This window comes from Rhinolophus hipposideros (genome assembly GCF_964194185.1).
Source record: "Rhinolophus hipposideros genome assembly, chromosome: 11".
Lineage (NCBI taxonomy): Eukaryota > Metazoa > Chordata > Mammalia > Chiroptera > Rhinolophidae > Rhinolophus > Rhinolophus hipposideros.
This window is the reverse complement of record NC_138057.1, coordinates 13,444,464-13,464,768: the sequence shown is the minus strand read 5'-3', so window position 1 is coordinate 13,464,768 and position 20,305 is coordinate 13,444,464. Positions and strand designations below refer to the sequence as shown.

The following is a 20,305-nucleotide window of genomic DNA, read 5'->3' as shown; positions in this document are numbered from 1 at the left end:
CCTCCTCTTTCTTGGCCTTGACTGGCGGCCACAGGAACGCTGTGGTGCACGCATGTGGCCTTCGTGGAGTTCTCACACTCGAAAAGCACTGAGGATAAAAGGCCACTGTGTGGAAAGTGTGTGACTCAGAATAACCACAGGGCTCGGAGTGCTTAGGAATACGTTGCTCCTTTTCATATCAATCACAGCGTTTGCCAAGCTACTCCCCCATCTCCTGGGAGGTACAAGGGTGAACACTGTTTAATTGGCTTTGGGAATCTTAAGAGCTGTACTAGACCATTAATTAGAGGAGTTGTTGGAATTAAGTGTGTGATGTGTGTGTTGGGGAGGGGAAGGCTGGTTATGCCATGGTCTTGGTAAACCATTCGCAAATGCCCCTTTGCACAAACGTAAGAGAGAGTAGAAGCAAGTGAGGAGAGCTCATTTCTGACTAAAAGAGAGTTGCCCTAACAGCAGTTACTAATGTGGAGATAAAAACCCAGAATTGCTGGGTCTTCTGACTTTTCTAGAGTAATTAGTAGTCCAGATTTTTATGTAAAATCTGTGTGTTTTTACAGGTGGATAATAAAAAGGAAAATCAATGCTTTCTATGAACAAACAAAATATTTCTGAGGGTCAAAATGGACTGCCGGTTTGCAACTCCCAATTCAAAACAGGATCTTAACATAGGATTTTCAACGTGCATGTTACTCAATTTACTTGTATAAGTATATATTACCATCCAATATATGACTAGAAAAGAATCATAAATTTAAATTCTAAACTGCTTCACCCATTTATCCTAATCAAGTTCCTAAATTAATTTCAGTTCTCCTTTTATTAAAATAGGAATCATATACTAGGGTTTTGCAATTTAAATATTTCTCTAAGGACTTAAAAGAGCAACTGCATTTATTAGGTTGGTGCAAAAGTAATGACGGTTTAGAAGGTTAAAAACAACGGCAAAAACCACCATTACTTTGCACCAACCTAATATTTATTCCACGTCAGAGCTACTGCTGATGACTTATTTCTTTAATGTATGAAAATACTGAGGAACAAAGAAAAAAATCACATAGAAGCCAGAGGTGGAGGCTGGAAGCCAAGAATCCTGTCTCCTTCTGACTCAACAATCAAATAAAAACCTTCTCTAAAAACTAAGAAAACAAGCCTATTATCTCTTTAGACTCATGAAGCAAGTTATCATGTAAACAAATTACTATTGTAAAAGTCCCAGCAAGACAACTCAGGTCCTCATTTTAAAACACATGGAAATGAAATGTGTCAGGTTGAGACATCTGTTTTTAATGACTGGAATATTAATCACATCTAATCTAATGTACATTTTAAAATAAGTAACTCAAATATTCAACAGGGCTGTCCAATTTAATAAACATTCTCAGTCTCCGAGGACACTTTATTTATTATTTACCAATTTGCTCTCCACACATGCCATTTCTCCTTAGAATGGCTACATTGGTTTGTGAGGGAAATGAGTCATACTATGCCACACTATCCCACCTTCTTAGGGACAAGTTAAAGTAGGAAATGTGTGTTTGGCTGTCCTTTTGTGTGTGTGTGTGTGTGTATGTGTGTGTGTCTGTGTGTGTGTGAATACAGGAAAGCAGTGTATTCTAATACTGAAGGATCTCAACTTTGGGGCATCATTTTTTTCTAAATATTGTTTGTGACTTTCAGAACATCTTATATTGGGTATAAGAATTATAATTTTGCCATTAAGTTTTATGTTGAAATGATTTATAATCTATGGCTATCACTCAACGTTTATGAATTTTTAATTTAAAATCAACCTTTCAATTACAGTAGTCTTATACAAAGACACTCTCGAGTTCAATTACACCTAACTTAACTGCATCTTGTTCTTAAATGCTGTGGCATACTTGAGAACTTCTAAAAATGGTTGAAAAATCACCATTAAAGGGAGTATACCAGAACCCAGAAACCTAGAACTGAGGCATCCCATTTCCTTTGAGTTTGATACTTTCTTTAGTTTCCTTCTTTCTATGTCTCAAATTCCCTGTACTGGAACAAAACTGCAACTTTCTACCTGTAAGGTATCTTGTGAGGAATGCAAAGTTCCTTTGCAAAGCTGTCTTATTACACAATCCAAATGACAGAAAATTGAAACAGGTGTTCTTAAGAGATGAAAAAAGTCCTCATTTAAAACCCCAGTTACAGCAATACAACCTTTATTTTTGAGGTGAGGAAATGTTTGCAGCAAAGTAATACACTTCCAGCAAGAGAAAGTGTCAGAGAATTGATAGGGCAGCCTTCTGGTTTTGGGCCTGACAAAAAGAGAAGTTGCCAGGCAAAGGTAATTTAAAAATTACAGTTTTACCTGTGGTCCTTGAAGCTTGTTCACAGAAAGCATACCCTTAACAGAAAGGTCAAAGACTGGAGTGGAACCCTGTCCTTTACTCTTCTTCCACTGGTTCAACTTTTTTATTTCTTCCAAACACACACCACCCCTCTTCCTACCAATCTGGTGAATCTCCAGTTTCCAATCATGATTTGCTAGTCATGGTGCTGCACCTTCTACCTACATGCTTCACTGCCTGCTATCAGATCAAATGTGATAATGAGAGAATTCTCCATTTCAAACCCAAAACAACCTTTAAATCTGCAAGTCCAGCCACATACCATAGGACCTAGAACTCTCTTGGTGAAGTCATTGATCTGTGTCTCCTACATAAAATTAAAATCAAATAATACTTATCCTAATTCCACTCTCCCTTCCCCATGCAAATGCTCATTTGGGTATTGCATTACCCTTCACCTTTTCTCTTAAGTCTAGGGACTAGCAATTATCTTTTTAACTTATCCTACATTCAGCATTTTACCGAAGAGTAACACAAAAACTACACTATATCCCACACTGGATTAAGAGTAAGCATGGGATATCATTTTTAAAAAACAAAAAACAAAAAACACCCGTCAGCCAACTGGGGACTGTTGGTGAAAAACTCTAGCCCAGAAAGAGCCAAAGAGACAGCAGGTGTCGCAGGCAGGGCAGCCATCAGCCAATCAGACAGAGGCTCTTCCTGCCTTCAGAACCCTTCTTAACTCAGCCTCTCCAGGGAGGCACTCCCAGTGGGTCAGACTTGGTTCTCCAGATGAAAACTTTTGTCAGGTGGCCTCCAAACCCTGAGTTCACCAGAATGCTAAAACTAACTTCTTACAGGCAGGAGTATCTTCAGTCTTTTGAAAGAGAGTATCACAAGGAAGCATGCAGGACTCTTTTTTCATCCAGTGTTGAACCTAAGCCTCGAGATCAGCAATTCTAAAGCATGTTATCAGCCCTTTGTGACAAAGTGCCCTATTATCTTGTTCATCTCCCTGATGATTTCTTAGCAACCTCCCTCAGAGATCTGCGGACCCCTACCCCCTTTTATGGAGGGGTAAGGAAAGGTTCTCAAAGCCATAAGTGTGAGCTGATCAGTCACTTCAGAGAACGAAAGGTGCTGCCTCCATGGTTTCCCAATTCGGGGAAGTGAAAGCCAGACTCCAGCCATCTAATCCTTTATCAAAAAAGAGCTGGTGGCATATGTTATGGGGGACAGTGACAGCCAGCTAGCTCAGTTGGTTAGAGCGCGGTGCTCTTAACCACAAGAGCACCGCATTAGCCACTGTGAGCTGCGCCCTCCACAACTAGATTGAAACAACTACTTGACTTGGAGCTGATGGCTCCTGGAAAAACACACTTAAAATAAATAAAAGTTTAAAAAATAAATAAAGAGTTTGGGGTGACTAAACTGCAGGGGGAACCTGACATGCGTGGAGTCTAAGAACCAAAAGGAAAAAAGGAGGGCAGGGGAGAGCAGGGTGTTGAAAAATTTAGTATTTTCTTTACAAGATGCCTATAATTTACTGGAGGAAAAATCGACCACAAATGCCAAACCTCGTAACTTTTTATCTCAAGTTTTTTGTCATTTTTATCCATCTGTTCCAATTCAGGGCCCAAGTGCCCTACAAGGCCAAGACAAGACAAGTAACAAGACCTTCAACTTCTCTCAAATTAACAAGTTATCTGGAGTGAAAATGAAAGTGAAGGCGATCCTTCACTTTCAGCAGGCAGCTGTTCTTTATTCTGGGCAGGGGGGTCGACCTATAAAGTTCCCCAGCCTTCTCCCTCAGGTAGCTCAGCAACCTGTCAGCTCTCTTACGCTCTCTGGCTCTGCCTGCTTACTTGGCCCAGTAAGCCATTCGTAACCTTGAACCTTGCTAGAAATAGTGACCAAGCTCCTCTGCAGTTTGCTGTCTAGTGGCACCAGAATAATAGGACCATCGGGATACTGGACCCTGTAATGCACTGCCCAGATCCCTTTAGGACTGGAGTATTTATTCCCCCAGTTGCTGGGAGTTTTGGAGGCTGCCATCTCACAGCTGAGTGCCTCTCCAAGAATCACACTGAGTTAGAGAGACACCTGGCTGGCAGGCATTATCTGCCAGGGTTTGGACAGCTCACATCCATGACTGGCTGATGGAGGAACATGAAGGGCCAGCCCCCTTCCCTTAGGTCCATCCCAGTTCCAGAGCCCTTCCCCAACCCCCAAGCATCTCAGTGAATTTCTCCCGCTGCCCAATTCTACGGCTCTCATTTCCCTGACAGGCATTGTTGTCATCCTCAGTCCCCAATAAACCTCCTACATGCAAATCTCAGCATCTCCGAATCTGTTTTCTGGAGGACTGGCCTGTGATCGTCAGCAACAAGGTACAAATAGTGCTTCACTCTCCTTTGCTGCACTTTAAATTCATACATTGTTTTCTTACCTCCTTAACCCTTGCATCAGCCACATTCAGATTTGGGGACGCAGTGGATAGATGCAGGAAGGCCTGGACAGGGTGCCCACCAGTCCAGCTACAAGTACACTACACGATTTGTGCCACCATTTTAATACATGCAATTCTCCCTCACTTTTGCATAGTTCTAATATGCATGCATTTCACTGAGGGTGGTTTAGTTAAATAACACCAGTCCCACAACAGCCTGGTTTAGATTTCAGTTACCATAGTATATTATATTAGTAACTGCATCAAGAGCAATCTCGGCAGGTAGCTCTTCGGTTCACAAATCACTGTGTAGATAACAAGTGTGCATCACAACCATTAACCAATCACATTGCTTCTTTCAAAGCCTGTCAGTGGTCAGTTACTGCACTTCCGAGCAGTACAACAAGCAAGAGCTGGAATGATCTTTGGGGCCTGGGGGTTGGGGAGGTTGAGGAAAGACAGCTGGAAAGCAGGACCCACGTGGCTAGATAGTGGTTACTGGCAGGCCTCCCTCTCAGGTGTCGGTGTATTGTAAGGGTTCTAGGTATGTTAATCAATCCACTTTCAGGCACAGGAAAGGTGGGGCACACAGCAAACCCCTGTATTAGTTTCCTATGGTTATTGTAACGACTTACCATAAACTTAGTGGCTTAAAACAACACATTTATATTCTTACAGTTTGCACGTCAGAAGTCTAAAATGGGTGGCAGTGTTCCTTCCAGAGGCTCCAGGGGAGAGTCCCCTTCCAGCTTCTAGAGGCTGCCCCCATTCCCTGACTCATGGACCCTCATCACTCTGACCTCTGCTTCTGTTCTTGCATCTGCTCAGGCTCTCACCCACCTGCCCCCTTCTTATAAAGCCCCCTGTGATCACACTGGGCCCACCCTGATAATCCAGGATAATCACCCATCTCAATATCTTTCACTTAATCACAAAGGCAGTGTCTGTTGATATGTAAGGCAACATATTCACAGGTTGTAGAGATCATAATGTGGAACTCTTTGAGGGCCCATTATTTTGCCTGCTACACCCCTGCTACATCAGGTTTTTCCAAATGACAGTGCTCTCCTGGACAGTGACCCCCAATTTGGCAGCTGGAAACGCAAAGCTGCCTGCAAACATCTGTGTCTGTATTTGAACCCTCTGGAAGAGGACAAGAATGAAGAAATGATTTCAACTGGTGCTCCTGACCCTGAGTCAGCTTTGCCCAAATGGCTGCTCAAGCTTCTCATTCCAAGATACATTCCATATCCAGAAGGACCCCTTTCTAGTAAGTTTGGGAAGTACACTCATCATTTCCCTCACCAGACACTCACAGTTCATACTAGCATATCCCGGGTCTTGACAAGTCCTGCAATAAAGAAACCTCTTTAACTTCTTTAACCCTGAGTTTCAGCAATTTACTTTTCACGTAACATTTCACGGGACACTGTGGGAACACCACACTAAGCTGTCCTCCAGCTCTGGTCAGTGCCATGGAAACAGCTCTGCAGGAAGTCCACTCACATCTTGAGCTCCCCCTAAGAGCCTAACAGGTGAAGCTGAGGTGCTCCTGCCACGAGGGAGTGGGTCTTCTCCTGGACCCACTCACAGGTGCACTTGGGCAAACCCAAAACCTGCCTATTGACTCACACGCACAAAGTACATGAAGTGACATACTCTTCAGGTGTCTCCGTCCTACCTGGAGACTCATTTCCTGAAGAGCTGGGGTTTTTCTCTTTCCCTGTGCCTTGACTCTGGCTTTCAAATTAAAGGGGAAAAATTTTAAAAATGACCAGGAAAGAATGTGTCACCAAGTACACTCATGGGCTCTGCTTTCCTCTCTTACCTGTCAACTATAATACTTGGGCACATTGCCCCATGAAAACTAAAATATTTTCTTCTTTCAGGAAATGGGTTGTTATTATCAAAACAGAGAAGACTGCACTCATTGCCTCATCACTGGTGTGTTCCCTGCATAGCCTGGAAGCTAGCTCTCTATTGCGTGGAATATTTAATGCACTGTGGTTTTCCTCAGGAATCACTAACAGTGTCAGAGTCAGAAAGAATCCTAGAGATCACTCATTTGCCTTTCTTCAGGAATCCTGGAATCTTCCATTAATATCTCTAATTAAGAGGCTCTTCATGTATGTTTCACACATTTTACAACCACCATCTACCTTTCAATTACTACTCAACTGAACAAACCCTGTGTCTAAGAGGCCTGGGGAACTCGCCAAGCCCAGGGCAGGCTTTGTGCCTCCTCCCTGTGTTTGAGATCCCTTCTTTCATCTACCGCATTTCTCCTAATAACAATAGCAAACACTACGGCATGCCTACTATACGGGACACACCATGCCAGGCCTTTTAATTATGTCATCTTATTTCATCTTGACCACAGCCCTGTGATGGAATATTGCTACCTGACAGACAAACACACAAAACTGTTTACCGCATGTTTTATTGTATTTACTGATATTATTTAGTGAGTGTTTTCCCCATTTCAGTGCTAAGCACTTTACATGTTTATCATCACGTCTATGGCTAGATACTCTGGTTCCTCTTTTGCAGATGAAGAAATGGAGAATTCCACGTGGTAAGAAATGCACCCAGTCACACAGCTAGTAAGAGGCAGGGCTGGGATCCAAACCAACGAGAATCTTCTACTCATCCTTCACTCCTTCCTTCTCCCTGTTGTCTTTCCAGCCAGAGGGGTCCTCAGTGTATCTCTGAATTCACAGAGCATTTATTCATCATCGCACTCTTGTTACTTGTCACATTCTGCATAGGCCTTAATTCCTCCTCACTGAGCAGGAAATATGCTAAATATGCTACTTTGCATATTTTAGTGTGCTGCTCATAACACATGCTCTATAAACATAAAATGGTTTAGAACAAATCTTATAGCAACCAGGACTGGCAAGAAAACCTGCTGCTGAGGAAGGATTGCCTGGTATCAGTTGATTTCTTGCTTGTCACACAATGTCATTTAGTACAGGGCATTAAACTGAATAGTTTGTCCTTGGTGGTTGTTTTGGTAGCTACCATCGGAGCGAGTGACAGATTGAATCCCCTCAGACCTACCAGAGAGGCCAAGGTTGAAAGAGTCTCTGAGTCGGAGTTGACTCTCCAACATCTAGCCAAGTGCCTGGCATGTAGTAGTTGCTGGACAAATATAAATAATGACTAATTATTTAAAAACAAAGTCACATTCTACAGATTCAGCATTTAGAAACTATAATCTCTTTTACCTCTGAAGTAATTTTTACGAACAATCCATCTAGGAGTAGTTTCAAGTTCTTCTAGTAGTCATAGTTGATAATGCAAATAATGGTACTTTTTCTTTTGGGATGGATTTGGCAAGCTTACGAGTTTTGCTCTTTCTTACTTTCTTTTTTTTTTTTTTTAAATAATTCCAAGTTACCTGTTAGGAGGTTAAGAAGAGAGTACCAATAGAGAATTATGAAGTAGCTCCAACCAAGAGCCCTGCACCATTTTGGGGGAACAAAGGAATACATTTGCGTGAATATAACTCTTTATAATATGTGCCCGGACCCTTCGAATCCTGTGAACCATTTCTGAAGAAACTATTTCACCTATATCATAATAAATACCTTTCAGCTAAAGCATACTGTTTCTGGACCGAATCTCTTGAGCTCTCAATACCAAATGTTGATGTTCTACAAACAACCAATCATAACAAGATCGGAACTGAAAATATTTTTTTAAAGTATCACATTAAAAAACACAAGGCTCATTTACAGTATTTTCATCTATTAAGCTCCCAGGGGCTGAGAAACGCATGTGAAGGGACTGCCCAAAGAGCCCCGACTGGTAAGATGGTGGGGTGGGGTGCGGTGGAGAATGAAGGGGTGGATTCCCTGGGAATATGGCCTAGGTACATCTAGAAAACTAAACTCTTAGACAAATAAACTGTTTCGTACGCTGCATCACCAAGCGTACGAAATTAAAACTTTTATTCTTTCATCTGAAGGCCGTTTTTCTAACCGGCCTTTATGTATAAATAAATAAAATACATAAAGGCATATTAAAATATCGACCCATAGAGAAAACAATGGAGAGTGATAAGGCATCAGATGTTCCAAGTAAATCCAAAGAGAAAACCAAATGAAGGCTCAGCTCGACAGTCTGAAAACTGTGCTGAGTTTAATTAAATTTGCCACCAAGGCAGTTCTTTGTAGACAGAGGAACAACATTCATGTGGATGCTTAAAATAACATAGTACATCACCTGGTCTAAATCCATGAAGAAAATGAAAATGAGGCCCACCAAGAAGGCTATTTTCAACGGTTAAACAACTCATTAAAGAACAGAACCAAGGTCTCCTAAAACTCGAATCCTTCCACCACTGCAGGGAAAGCAAATGGCTGCAGCTCCAGTTTCTCGTAGTGGCTGCCTGTCTATTACGTGGAGAAACTCGGGTCTGGGCTGAGCAGTCATCAGTGCTCTGATCAGCCAGAGATGTCTGCTGTGGCATTATGATAAGAGTGCCGGTACACGTGCTACTCACCTGCGGCTCTTCAGTGTACCATGCCCTCCAACTCTACATAATCAAAATTGCCGAGTGACTGATAACAAAGGTTTTCCGTTGTCTTAATGTTCATTATTCACATAACATAAATTTATTCATCCAGGAAAAATATATAACTATACATACACTTTAAGAGAGATTGAGTTTTATAGTTCTAATGCCAGGCCTTAGTATCAACATATATGAGGTGTGATCAAAAAGTAGTGAATGTTTAAATTTTAAAAAATAATTACAGTAAAAGACACATTGCCACTAATCCCCCTCAAAATACTCCCCCTAGCTTCGAACACACCTACTGCATCATTCTTGACATTTTCTGAAGCAGTTCTGGAAGTCCTCTTTTATGAGTGTCTTTACAAGCATTTAAAAAAAGATGTGCGTAGAAAACGTCTTGAGAAATGGGCAAATGGTTTCATCCTCCATCATGACAATGCTCCGTGTCACATATCACTTCTGGTAGGGCAATTTCTGTCAAATGAAAACATTGCAGTGTGTCCTCATCCACCTTATTCACCACATCTGGCACCGTGTGAGTTCTGGCTCTTCCCCCAAAGTCAAAATGACCCTGAAAGGTAAACATTTCAAATCCAGTCAGGACATCGAGGCAGCCACTGCAGCACAACTAAAGACACTCATGAAACAGGACTTCCAGAATTGCTTCAGAAAGTGGCAAGAGTGATTGGATGAGTGTGTTTGAAGTGAGGGGGGGTATTTTGAGGGGGATTAATGGCAATGTGTCTTTTACTGTAATAATTTTTTAAATTTAAACATTCATCACGGTTTTTGATCACACGTTGTATTTGCCATAGGACAAGGAGAGAGGGCGGGAGGGAGGGAGGATAGTTCTCCAAATTTAAAGAAACATCAAATAAAATTATCAGCTCAGTAAATTTACGTAACACCTTTAAGTGACAATATGCACTTTACTAATACCTTTATTTTCCCTTCAATGGGATTTTATTTCAAGTGACTCATTTGATGGTAGGAAGAAGTTTAGTGTTTCATTGGAATCAACTTTGGCAAAACTGATCTGAGTAGTTCTGCACCTGAAGATGCAGTGCTGAAATAGCTCTATCCCCTCTTCTTTCTGCACGATGCTCTGATCCTACCCACAGGCTGCCCTGCGGCACAATGGCCCAAGTCGACAGGAACTAGGAGCGAAGCCCACTGTGCAGCCCCTGGGATGCTCACAGTCCCCTGCTGGGTGGAGACCTTGGCAGGCCTGGCTCTCAGCCCTTCTCACAGGGGCAGCTGTGCTGTTTCCTCCCTCTGTTACAGAGGCCAGAAATGAATTCCAGCCACACCCTGGAATTCTCTGTGCCCCATCCCATGGTCACGCTGCAGGGACTCATAAAAGCTTGCAGCATCTAACCTGACTGCATGGAGAGGGGAAGGGTCTTGCTTTCCAGAGGCAGAATAAAAAAAAAGAGATCTGAGTGTGTTTAACTTGTTTTGTCAGAAGCCAGTGTCTTCAAAAGCCTTTCTCGAGAAGGCTATTTGTGTGAGGTTATGGTTGTGAGGTTCTTAGGTAACAAATTTTCTTCTCTATTAAAAAAAAACATGACATACTCAAGACACTTATTTTGTACTTCAATAAGAGTATTAACAGAAAATCACACAAACCTTAGTTTTGTGTGGCCTTTGCCAAATTATGTAACTTTTTGTAGCTTTAGTTCCTCAAAACTATAAAATGGGATCTTGCAGGATTCTTCTGGTGATAAAGCGAAATAATGTATGCAAACTTAGTCACACTGTGCTTGATACAGGGTTAATGCCCAGAGCCCAGAGCCATATTAGCTCTGGATGTTACTGAAGATCTTCTTCTACAGGCTGGTCCCCATGGGAGATAAATTCCATGGGCTCCATTTTATAAAGAAAGCAAATGACAGCGTCATTCTACCAAAATAGATTTCTTAAAAGGAAAGCATGTTTGTTTGTTTGTTTCAAAGACACCAAATTAATTACTTCTCCTATTTGTATAGTCTTGAAAAGGAAACTGAAAATCTTTTATTTCAACAGTACCTCTTCTCCTCTTCTGAAGGAAGGAAAGAAGGAAGAGAGCGAGGAAGGAAAGAAGGGAGGGAGGGAGGGAGAGGCAGGGAAGGAAGGAAAGAAGGAAATAACCCCACTGGAAAGCTGACTATGGCAGACAACTCCAATTCTCTTCAAATAGATTTTTAGCAATCTTTATTGGCTATTTACACTGTATCCATCCCATCATGCCAGCCCAAAGCCCAAGCCAACTCATACCAGTGCCAACACATTTTGATTGCTAAACTTTTTCCAAATGGGCCAGGACCATGGCAGAGATGGGCTAGCTGTTCATCAGTCTCTTCTCTCTTCTTTTTGGGCACATGGCTGGACTAAATCTCCTGGCATCCCTTGCACTTAGCTATGAGTATATGACTAAATTTCTGTCAGTGGGATGTGAGTGGAAGTGATTTGTGCACCTCCAAACCAAGCCCAGATACCACTCCCACATGTACTCCTCCAGCTCTTGCCATTTTGCTCCAGCTTGATAAAGATAAAACCCTGAAACCTTGGAAGCCACATGCAAGATGGCAGAGCCACGAGATGGAAGACATCTGTGTCCCCGATCACAGCTTGGAAGAAAGCCAACAGCACCTCAAGTCCCTCTGTTCCACACTTTACATGCTTTCATCATGTTTGAGCCATTCTAATTGTTTGGATGTGTTTGTTCCAGTAGCTGGTACCTGAAGCATCTGGAAGTCCTGGGATTTTTGCAAAATTATGAAGTACTGATTATTAGTAAAATAATGAATCTTAATCATTGTGTGCCTAATCAGACACTGGCTCATAAAATAACCAAATAATCTAGAACTAAGAAGATATCTTCTACACTAGGTAAACAAGCAGAGGTGCCAAAAGTTTAAGAAAAATGTTGTTGAAAACCTTGAAATATAGAATCTTCATTTCATTTATTGAATTGTTCTATGACACAAGAAGTTTGCTATTGCTCGACTTCAGTGACAAAACAACTTGATTCAGTCTTTTAAACACCAGCATTTCATGGGAGTATAATCTGTGTCAGAGCATTAGTACAGATAGACATTTCTGACAACAGGACATTTCTGAGATTTTTTTTTTTTTTAGAAGATCAAATTGGAGAGAATTGGTGTTGTTAGCTCTAAGCTGTCATCTATATTTAGTAAATAACAGATAGATTAACATCACTTTCTTAGAATCACTTATGAAATGACTACAGATAGTAATCCATGTTTTAAATTGATCCTAAAACACATTACTTTATTTAATTGTTAAAATGTGCAGAGATATGCATTTGTTGTGTATACACCCAGGAAACATATCAGGGAACATTCTCAGAAATTTAATTCTCAGGCTAACCCTGGGAAATTCAAGCCTCAAACCCAACTTACATTCAATTAAGTAAATTATTTATTTTGTATAAAAATTTTAAAAAGTCCAAAGTATAAGAGACCTAACTTAGTTTAAGGCCATATAGTTTAAGATCTAATGCCAAATGAGATTACTTACTGGTTATCAAAAAAAAAAAAATCAGGTTATACAGTAAAGACCTTATAATCAAACGGATTATCAATGGCACTTTTGGAAAACTGCCTTTGGTCATCACAGATGTGAGCCTGAACACAAATGCATCATAAGTAACTTACTAGAACATCTCTCAAATCAGTCTATTCTCTTCATCTCTACCACTCCTAGTTTTACCTAGGACACCACAACTCACCCGGCCTACTCTCGACCTGGGCTCCTTGCTTCCGCTCTTGCCCCTTCTCCAAACTGTTCCCATGCAAGGGGTCCCCAGAGTGATCTCTTTGAAGCACATGCCATATCACACCACTCTCCTGCTTAAAATTCCTTCAGGTGTCTTCATTGGTGTTAGAATAGAATTGGAACTCCATCATGACCTGGCATGCCCTAACCAATCCCAACCTATCCTAGTACTAACCTCCCCATTCCCTTCACTCCAACCCAGCTAATCTCCTTTAGGTTCCTTGAATATCCCAAGCTCTTTTCCATCAGGGCTTTTGGACTTCCAGTATTCTCTGCCTGAAATGCTCTCCCTCCAGCTCTTTACATTGACTTTTCTTTATCCTTCAGGTAAACCTCAATTCAGCCATCACCTTCCCTAATTATCCTCTTGCTCTGTTTATTGCCTTCATACACTTATAACACCCTGTAATTTTGTTCTTCATTGTCTGAAAATCTGGACACTTTATGAGGACATGAACTTTTTTTTTTTTTTTAACTACCTTGTTTTAGGCATCAGAGACCAATGGATGGATGGATGGATGGATGGATGGATGGATGGATGGATGGATGGACTGGTGGAATATATAGGCAATAGATAATTTCAGCATTCCTTGTCTCATCTCCATCCATAAAAAACTGTTATCACAATTGGCAATGAGTGTCACTGCCCTGTCCCAGTGGGGATGGTTATAAGGCAATCCCAATTTCTGTTCTTTTAACTCATCTCTTCTGAAAATACAAAGGGATGGCCCCTTTCACACAGTGTATTCTACTCTTAAAGGGGAAAAAAAACAAGTCTGAAAAATTGATAATCCAAAGAGGATGTGTCTTAATATCTTAGTATCTATAATATTTTGGGACACAAATCCATCCTGGCTTTGAATTGTAAGCTATCCAACTTATGAAGAAGCTCTTTAAGGAAAATAAAAAAGGAAAACAGATATCTCAATGTACAGTAAAACTACATGCTGCTTCCTTGGGTTTCCATATGTAAGACTGTGATCCTTAGAGAAGGACAGCAAATCAAACCTACGACTGCATGCAAGTCTAGCACATATTTCACATTTGCTTATGGCACTGGGTCAATCTGACAGAACAGTTAGTTTTCCCAAAAAGTTCCTCTGACTAAATGGAGGAAGGTGGTACCTACAGATAGTTTTCCCAAAAGTTCCTCTCTACAAATCCTAGGAATTGCAGGATTGGATCTGGGCAGGGGCTCTGGAAATGTCAGGGCAGTCTCTCCACACTGAACACCCCTGAGAATGTTAACATGTGTGACCACACTTTCCCTCACTTTGAGCCATGATGAAGAAATGCTGTCCCCATTCAGCTGAACTGATGCACTCCATTCTGTAGATCAACATGAGAAAACTCAACAAGCCCCTGCAAAAAAAAACAACAACAAAAAAAAACAAGCCCCTGCAGAATGCCTGCCAAGGATCTGCATGGTGGCAGTGTGACATCTGCCTACACGGAGGGAGGTTAAAAGAGGCAGCCCACCCACACATGTGGTGGCGGTGGTAGGGTTACCTCTGTATGGAAGTTGCTGCAGTCTTTGCCCAGGAAATACCACAGCGCTCTCTTCCTGAAGGCCCACACGAGAAATTCCTCCCAGGACTTGGCACCAGAAAAAGCTTTGCTTCTACTGAGACCTTAGCTTTGGTGCCGGTTTGGTTTACTTCTGGATACTGAGGTTACTTTAACGGATCATATTTTCTCTTTGCTTCTAGAAGGACCAGAGAGACATTTGCACCCTTGTGCCTTAAGGACACTGGACATTATGACACACTTTCTTAGGTTCTAACTGTATCCCTGACTTCATCTTGTTTTTTGGGGACTTGTTTTCCTTCAACTCTGATTGAACTACTTTTTACTATCTTGTGTTGTATATATTTTACAAGCTGCTTCAAATCCTTTTGGAAATAAAATAGGCTATTACTGCATAGATACACACAGTGGATTTGAAAACAAACCTTTTACAACGCGAGATCCTGTAAAAATACAATGTGGCCTCCGACAGACCTGATTCTGTGGAACTCTGGCTATGTGATCTTGGGCAAGTCACTTAATATTTCCAAGCTTCCATTTCCTCCTTTTTTAAATTGAAGATGATGACATCTACATTGTATACTGGCTGTGAGAATTAAAGATAATTTATATAAAGAGTTGGTACTTGTAACTACTAAATAATACCCTCTATTATTATTAATAACTGTGCAGATTGTTACCAAAGAGTACCTGAAGGCAATGTCTGGAAGACGCAGTCATGTGGAGAACATCACATGACTATGGAGGCAGAGATTGGAGGGAAGCAATGACAAGACAAGGAACACAAAGCACTGTTACTGATCACCAGAAGCAAGAAGAGGCAAGGAGTCTTCCCTGATGACTTTCATTTCATTTCAGACTTCTAGACTCTAGGACTATGGGAAAATACATTTCTGTTGTTTTCAGCCACTTGGTTTGTGGAAATTTGTTACAGCAGTTCTAGGAAACTAATACATCCCCCAACTCCTTTTCCTGGACACCACCCCCAAAATCAGGCATTGCTCAAACACTGAAAAAAAAAAATTCTAAAATTTGGAGCATGTGAGTCTTCTATCAGTCTAAAAACAGCTCACTTAAATATTTCCATAATAATGCCTTTCTTTGTTCTTCATAAATGCCAGGAAACCTTATGAACACATATAAGCTGATAATAATTAAAAGAAGACACTGTCCTCATCTGTGGAATGGCAACTCTTTTTAAAATATTTATCCTAGTCAAGAGGACATCTTTGTCCATCACCTACTCCACTCTTGTCATTTCTTCCTAAACTATGGGCACTCTCAGATGTGGTCTGGGAAGAAAGCCTCAGCTACTCCGTGGGTAAAGGGGAGGATTATTCTGGTAGGTGACATCTTTCATTGCCACCATCTGAAACACTATCATCTCAGAAGTGAAAGCTGCATTAGGGTTCAAACAGACCAAAAGAAACAACAAGGATAGGAATGGAAGCTGTTCTGGGAATCCCAAAACTGAGGGTAGGTTTTACTAACCGTGCATATTTATTTTTTAAATACTGATTCCACTATGTTAAATTTCTTTTTATCAGGGATCATTTTCTAAGAGCTCGAATTATTCCTGTGCAGGAAGTTACTATGTGTATAACCTGAAGCTGGGCTATAAAAGAGACCAACGGTAAGTTTGTCAAAAGAGCCTCCCTAAGGGTGACATGATCAAATGACAGCTATTAGGAGCGACTCATACAAAGAAATGGCAATGTTGGGGTCAGGGGGGATGATGGTCTTGGAACCTCTCAGTAGTTTTGCCTCACAGGTTAATACCCAAATTTTAAAACCATAAGAAATCACATGTTGTTTTTTATTCCATGAGCAACTAGTGTCTTTATGTAAGAGATGCCATAAAAACAAAACTGAGTAAGACATGCATTTCTTGTCTGGAGGGAAAGATATATGTCAACCCCAAAATACAAACTATGTGCTACCAATATAGTAGAAGTATGACAGTTCTCATGACATAACCAACCTCAGGGAATCCCAAAGAAAAGCAATGGAAGAAGGAGGGGACACTGAATGGACCGTTGAGCTGCCATCTACAATTCTGTGAACTTCTCAACTATCCCTAATACCTGACTTTGTCCTCCTCATATCCCCACACCAAAATAACTCAACCACGAAATATTGGCACATGGCTTCCTTATCTTCTTTCAGTCATCCAACCAATAATTACTGAGTACCTACTATGTGCCAGGTGCTGAGATAGGTCCGCGGATCCTTCTGATTTAAGTCTGCTGACCCAGTTATCCTGGGGCTCATGTTCATGAAGGGTTTACAACGCAGATTTTTTATATTATCTCCAAATGATATCATATATACAGTCACAGAGATATGCTTATAGGATTAAACTTCAAAGAATGTCACAACTTTTATAATCCTGCTTGAGCAATTTTTAAAAATGTATATGTGTATATATTTCTTCTATAGATTTGAAGCAAGTCAGTAGGTTCAGCACACACACAGGGAGGATGGTAGCTTACACAAACGCATGACTATCAGGACAGCGAGAACTCTCAAACACCACTGATGGGAGTATAAACTGTTACAACCATCTCAGAAAATATTTTGGTAGTATTTATTAAAGTTGAATACCTACATAACATCTGACGCTCCAATTCTACTTGTTTGTAAGATGACCAAACAAAATGTATTCATGTGTTCATTCAAAACAATGTATAAAAAGTTCATATCAACACTGTCCATGATAGCTAAGCCAATGTAAATGTCAATTATTAATAAAATGCATAAATAAATTGTCATGTATACAATGAAAAAAAAATATATATATGTATACATACAATAAGTCTCCCAACTCCCAAGCCACATATCACCCATGGCAGTGATCCAGGTCTCTTCTGATCTCTTTGGGTTCTGCTGGGCATTCAAGAGGGAGCAGGAAAGAAGCCAGTTGTTGTACTTGCACTCACGGAATTTAGTGTTTAATGCGGAGACAGATATCAAATAAGAACACATACCAAACTGATAAGTAGTTACTGCACGGCAGGACAGTGGCATGACGTGAGGCTGAGCTGGCAAGAAAAGCTTTCATTTTATCTGCAGTGTTTAAATTTTTACAATATCGACATCTCCATGTATTATTTGTGTAGTCATTATACATTTCCATATCAGATACAGCATTGAGAGAAGAGCTAAGAAAGGGACTAGAGGACCATGGGACAGGTTGATCCCAATATGGGAGCCACTGAGAATGAGTAAAAAGCCAAGTTGATGGAGCTTCAGTGTCGGCCTGGAGCTAACATACAGTAGCTGCACACCACTTTGTGGTGACTGACGTCTCCAGGTCCTGTGGGAAGCACTGCCACACACAGACACAAGGCTTCCCCTCTGAGCTCTGTACGGGCTCACCCTCCTTCTAACCCCACAAATGGAATGACTTACTTTCAGGCACTGAGTAATGTGGATGATCAGCATGCTATTCTCAAATGCTGGTTTGAAACTTGCCTTCCCATGGAGAATAATAAATCTTACCAGAAGATGCCAAATGCCCGGAGCTGAATCATAGCTATCTTGTCTAGACCAAAATGTCTCATCTCTAGTTTGTTAAACAAATTGTGTCGTGCCCATTACTGCTAACCTTGGAATCCACATGGAATTCCCACAGTTTCATAGACAACAGAGCAGTCCCTGCGCATCAGCTTTCCTTCTGTGGAAAGCCCGACCACATGTAAGTGGTCCCAAGACATGCGAGAGGAATAAGAACGGATATCATGGAAACGTTAGCCATGGCCACACATAACCCACTAATGACAGACTGAGCAGTTGTGACAGGCAAATTTTGGGACAAAAGCATTGCCTTACACTGTCATTCTTTTCAATTTTCTGATTATATTTTGAAATGTATTCAGATGGTATGGCTTTTACAGAACAGAGGCACGACCAATGACTGGTCACCCAATAATGCTTCTGATCAGAACAATTACGTACGAGTGAGTGTGTGTGTGTGTATACTCTTTTGTTTTAATATGGCAGGGGCTCTGTTTGGAGTATGCATGGTTGTCAGGGATATGTGCACAAGTAAAGCCAATGCAGAGAAATGTAACTGAATGTACCTCTGCACGTGGCAGACAGCTAATAGAGGAAAAAGCTTCCTGTACAGAGCTCCATGTCTGAGTTCTGCTCTAAGAGGTCAATGGGAGCTTGCACGGTGGACAGGGTTGCCAGATAAAATATGGGACACCCAATTAAATCTGAATTTCGAATAAACAATGAATGATTTTTATAGGTACATCCTATATATTGCATGGGTGTTCTGTATTTTTATTTACTGAATCAGGCAATCCTAACCTAAATGGTGGAAGGGGGGAAGACATGTCAATCATCTTCCCTTCTTTGTTGAATAGTGTCAACATCACATTTATTTATAGGACATGGGGAATGAGGTCATGCTGTAGGGAAGACCTATGCATTATTCCTGCTATCCGAAACACTCAAGAGCATGTCTGCTTCTCTGATCATGGACTCCTCGAGATCCTGGACTGTACCTTATTCCTCCTTCTTCAAGACCTCGCCCAGTAATTGGTATGTGCTAAATGCTAAAAATACAGTTTTGAATAAATGAGAATATGATGTGGAATGACTGTAAAAGGAGTTTATGACTATAAATGACCATAAAAGTGTGGGATGAGGGAAATTTCTGGCAGAAATTTCTGGCAGAAAACATAGGGAACTTCAAGATGGTTGCAAGCGCCATATCTCCAGCCATCTCCATCACTTATGAGCAGAACCTCTTAGCACAGGAGTTCAACTGAGCAATCTCTCAGCTTGGTTAGTGTGGTTGAACTGTCTCAAGTGCAAAGTATGCTAAGCACCCTGAGTGGGTGGGGAAGGGAGAGTAGACAAAATTGAGAGATCAACACTTACACAATTATCTACTTCTTAAAGCAATAATTAAAGAGGACAAAGCATTGTAAAAGCCCCAAAGAGGGACGAGAAGTTATGACTGGGACAATTCACTATGTTTTATGGAAAAGAAGTTACGTGAGGTACATGAGAAGGTATGGCCCTCAGAGGTGCTTTGCACTTTATAGACTCTATGTGTGTGTAATCATAAATATACATGTATATTTATATAAACACATACATTTTTAAATGAAATGTTGCAAGAATACTACAGTGAACTTCCCACATATTCTATGTTATTCTTATCAACTGTATTGGAACTGAGTCTTGGAGAAAATTCACATTTCCTTTGGAAGTACTTAGAATGGAACTGTTTAAATAAATAAAGTAGTACTGGTCCCACTAAAGATATGTAATAATTTTTCTTTTTAAATGTATCTTATTTTTAAAACAGTTTTGTCTTATTAAATAAGAAATATTTGCTGATTACAGAAAAATTTATAAACCTAGGTAAATAAAAATCACCTATTATTTTTAGAGTCAGAGATAAAGACTCAATATTTGTAGTATATGTACTTCTAGATTTTTCTGTATATATATGCATATTTGTTAATACGTAACAATATATAACATTTACTATCAAATATATAACAAATATGGTATTAGACCCTATATACTACCACGAAAACTTGTTTTTAAGCTACAAAGTGAATCTATTCAAGTGGCCAAATATATTCCCACAACATAATTTTTTATGCTTGTACATAAATTTTAACTGATGAATTACTTAACCAAGCACCTATTGCTAAACATTTAAATTGATTTCAGTTT

At 40.6% G+C, this 20,305-nt stretch overlaps 1 protein-coding gene across 3 annotated transcripts in view; it reads right to left on the bottom strand.

Annotated features, from left to right (window-relative positions):
- The window catches only part of MOB3B (MOB kinase activator 3B), a 179,330-nt gene that overhangs the window by 151,426 nt on the left and 7,599 nt on the right, over positions 1-20,305 (bottom strand). The window contains exon 2 of one of the 3 annotated variants that reach the window (XM_081065241.1): positions 9,594-9,866. The exons of the other annotated variants lie outside the window; for them this stretch is intronic. The gene's annotated coding sequence lies outside the window, so the exon portion shown is untranslated. The remainder of the gene's footprint in view (positions 1-9,593; positions 9,867-20,305) is intronic. 3 annotated transcript variants of the gene reach the window in all.